Source organism: Sinocyclocheilus rhinocerous, unplaced genomic scaffold (assembly GCF_001515625.1).
Source record: "Sinocyclocheilus rhinocerous isolate Xijiao unplaced genomic scaffold, SAMN03320098_v1.1 scaffold1666, whole genome shotgun sequence".
NCBI lineage: Eukaryota > Metazoa > Chordata > Actinopteri > Cypriniformes > Cyprinidae > Sinocyclocheilus > Sinocyclocheilus rhinocerous.
This window is the reverse complement of record NW_015628700.1, coordinates 12,459-16,833: the sequence shown is the minus strand read 5'-3', so window position 1 is coordinate 16,833 and position 4,375 is coordinate 12,459.

The following is a 4,375-nucleotide window of genomic DNA, read 5'->3' as shown; positions in this document are numbered from 1 at the left end:
GCCCCTGTATATCTAACTTCTCATAGTCAGATAAATACTTCATTTTATTCCTTAGAATTAAATGCAGTCAAACAACCAGAGGAGTAAATATGGTCTGGTGAGTAGATTCACATCAAAAACCGAATGATGTAATATAAGTGTTGCCTCGGCAGCGCACAAGCCGCTCAGTCACACAAACAACATCAATCTCCCCAGAGAAAGATGGCCGCAGCAGCAAGCTCTCACTCAGAGGGGGAAGAACCGCAGCGCGGGCTTCCAAGCCTCGAGAACGAGCTCTAGATCTAGGGAACACGGGTGGAGATAGGACGAGCCGTCTCCAACCCGTCCGCCAGATCATGTGCGGTCCTCGTGATCTCAGTTGCCGCCGTGCCTCAGCAGCAGTGGGGCTGCAATCGCACTCCTCGGAGCGTGCCCGGTGAGAGCGGAGCGCTTAACAGCGGGAAAAGCACAATCCGCCCCCCCCCGAGAACCGACTGCGCGAGCTTCGCTCCCCATTAATGCTGCTCATTATAATATCAGGCATAATATGCTCGTGTAACTGATGCTTGTGCAACTGGCGAGCTCTTTGACGCCCTCCGTATCAGTCTCCTCGGAGAAAGACAGGCGGAACACGTCACCGGGGGGAAAGAACCGCAGCGCGGGCTTCCGAACCCCCGAGAGCGGGCGCTGGATCTGGTGGTTAAGGAAGAAGATAAGGACTCGCCCGTCTACATTCCCTCCACCGGATCCATATGCGAAACCCACGAGCACAGCCGCCGCTCCGCCTCGGCAAAAGCCGGGCCGGCACCGCGAGGAACGCTAGTCCGTCTCGCCCATCCATTGGACTGATTACACACGTGGTTCAGAGCTGGTCACGCTGAAGGGCATTCCCAAAGCGTCTTCCGACGCAGTTCGAGTTCCTGAAGAGGAACTCTGTCTTCCTCTTCTTTAGCCAGGACTTAAGTAACTGGCACTGGAGTTGACAGAGAGAACCATAGAGGAGACTGAATGGTCTTGCTCAGGGCGATCAGATTCATCTCTCCACTGAACTGCTGGCAGATCACACTTACAGTCTGAGGGTGCCTCCAATCTCCAGAAATCAGTCCCTGCCTCAAGAAGAACTCCACTTACAGATTCTCCAGTCCTGGAATATACACCACTTTCAGGGACAGAAATTTGTCATGTGCCAAAAAAAGAATGTGCCACGCGAACCTCCACATAGGGCTTGAACAAAATCCTCCTGGGCGATTTGGGTAGGAAACTATAGTTGTGTTGTCTGTCCTGATGACAACATGGCAGGTCTGAAGGTCCCAAAGAAAATGGCCCAAAGCCAGATGCACGGCCAGCATCTTCAGGCAATTTACAGTATGTGCCATGAGCAATGCTCAACATTCCAGACATCTTAAACTGGGCGTCCTTCATAGACCACTCGCTAATCTGTTTACAGCAACAGACTCTGCCCAAAGAAACACTTGAGTCAGAAACTGAGGCTGTTTCCATATGACCAGGGTCTGAAGGCACCTATGTGAAACTCTGAACATACTGTATTTCTTGAACAAATTTCTTGAGTTTTGACCCACCAGTATAATGGTATCATACTGAATGAAGCGGGCCCAATGGAATCATTGATGAGGCAGCTGCCATGAGACCCATCAGTCTGCCCTGTTGAAAAAAACATGAGCTGGTTTAAACTGGTCATGTGCTGGTCCTAAGCTGGTCCAAAACATACCTAACCAGCATATGCTGGTTTTTTTTTTCAACAGGGTGTGAATTAGACCCAACCTGAGATGTCTGAAAAACAATTTTCTGGCAATTCAACCTCAAGCCTAGACCTTGCAAATGCTCGAGAATGGTGCTGACATGCTAACTCCTCTGACTGTGCTAGTATCAGCAGTCACTGAGGTAATTTAGCACACAGATGTCCTGGAGTCTCAACAGAGCCAGAGCAGCATCCATGTTCTTCATAAATGTGCAAAGAGCTAAGGCTAGGCCAACAGAAAGTACTCAAAATTTGTACGATTTGCCACTAAAAGAGAACTTAAGAAAATGTATCTGATATCTGAGTATCTGAACGATGTGAATGCAGAAATAAGCAAATTTAGCTCTATTGTGAAAAACCAGTCCCTCAGCCAAATCTACACCATGATGTGCTTCAGTGTCAGCATACTGAACCAGCACTTCTGCAGAGTGTAGATCAGTCAATGGAAATCTGAAATGGGATGCAGACCTCCATACTTTTACCAGCTGTAAAGGTCAGACTCTCTCTTGGAAGGAGGCACTTCCTCTATGGCTCCTTTTACCAAAAGGGAGAGAAAATGGCCAATGTCATGGGAAACACTCAGTTGAAATAAGACAGATTGCACCAAAATAGGATGGTTTACCCCTTTTCTATGGTTCAGAGAACCCAAGATGATAGGGCTGTGCAGATAGACGATAGTATCTTGTATCAACGATAGTCCGAGATATCGCCTGTGGCTGATGCCTTTGACGATATCAAGATTATTATTATTATCATTATCATTATCATTATCATCATCATCATCATCATCATCATCAGGCTAGTATTATTATCTCATTAATATTAGAGATTATTTGTTCCATCATATTACTTTTTCCGAGTTTTTACAGTGTTGCGCGTTATAACCAATCACACACGATTTCGTTGAGTTTATGAATGCAGCGGCCAATCAGAGACGTTCCGATGAGTCATCGCTGAAACACTGGAGATTTGTTGTTGAGTGCGCGCGCTCGCTGTCTGCTCTCTCACGAATTCTCTCATCATAAACAACAAAGTGCAGATGTACGTGCCATGTAAGTAGGCTATAAGAGATTTATTCATCATACAGTGTAGATGGTTTCACTGATTATAACGGGAGTCAGTGAGGATGTTCTTTGATCATGTAAATGTTCTTTGCTTTTCTGTAGCTGCTGTTTGAATAACTGAGGAAATGTAAGCATTATAATAAGTAACTTACAATGTTTTTATTAAATTGTGATCATGTTAAATATAAATTCAGTCATATTAAAAATATTTTATGACATGATATCAATATGCTACTTAAAAAGATATAATGTGTAGATTACCCTAACATTAGGCTGCTTTTAGCCGTACCCTGCAGTTGGTTCACTCTCCGGCTATGAAACTAAGTAAGTGAATAATTCAGTAAATTAGCACAATAATATTGTGTATTAGCGATCTCACAGGCTGACGATAGAACGATATGATTATGGAGCATTTCGCCCAACATTACAAGATGACACAACTAACAGAAGTTTCCACGCTGTCAGATGGACAGAAAGTGGCGTTATGCGCCTCACCTGTAACATAAGAACGTGATTTGTTGGATGTCACAGGACATGTCGTGGCAAGAGAGCCTATATTGTCTCTAAACACAACTTGAGATATGAGGGGTATAAAATTGTTTCATGCGTCTGCATGAAGCAGACTGCTGTGTGCTTGACCCTGAAGTTCCTGAGCAGCAAGCAAATTACATGCAACTTTTTGCAACTTTACAGACCTTCTTTATGCACCAAGAGCTTGTAACGATTATGCAAATATTTCCACATAGTGGGGTAGATATGTGGGGGCGTGTTAGAATGAGCCGTTTTAGGGGGGCGTGGCAGAGTCTTAACTTTGATAAAGAATATCTCTTTGGTTTTGAGACTTTAGTCTTTGCAACTTCAGGGATCTTATCTATGCACAATCAGCTTGTAACACTCCAAAGAGAAAGGAAAACTTGAAATCGCATCATATGACCCCTTTAATGCAAAATTACTCATAATACAAATGCCCACTAGATGGCAGTCTCATTAAAAAACACATATGTTTTGCAGTAGTGTAGAGATCTAGCAGTGTCACTCATTTTTTTGTCATTCACATTGATGTTAAAATTAAATTTTCTGATTTGTGACATTACTTTTTATGTACTGCTAAAACACTGCTGGTCACTTTCAGAAGTTGTAGTGATTCTTTCTTTTCCAAGCTTTCTTTTCCAAGAAAGAATGTGAAACAAATTGGTTATATAATTTTCATTTTTAAATATTTTATAATATAATTTTAATAGATTTTTCACACTTTAAGCAATATCGTATCGCATATCGCATTTTTTAACAAGGTATCTCGTATCGCATTTTTTTTCAATATCGCACAGCCCTAGTCTGCATGAATGGGCTCATTCTTGTCATGTGACAAACCAGTGTTCAGGCGTTTGCCTTCTTCATGTACGCTCTTGGCCCTCACTGAGTTCCGAGGCTGTACTAAATTATCTTGGGACGATTATTTAAGGCTGTGCCGACCTCTGTGAGTTTGGCCCTATTGCCTCCTGCGGGGCTTCCCTGCAAAATACTTGGTCCCTCTGGGCCCCCTTGGGTGCTTAAGGCAAGTTCAAGTATTAGT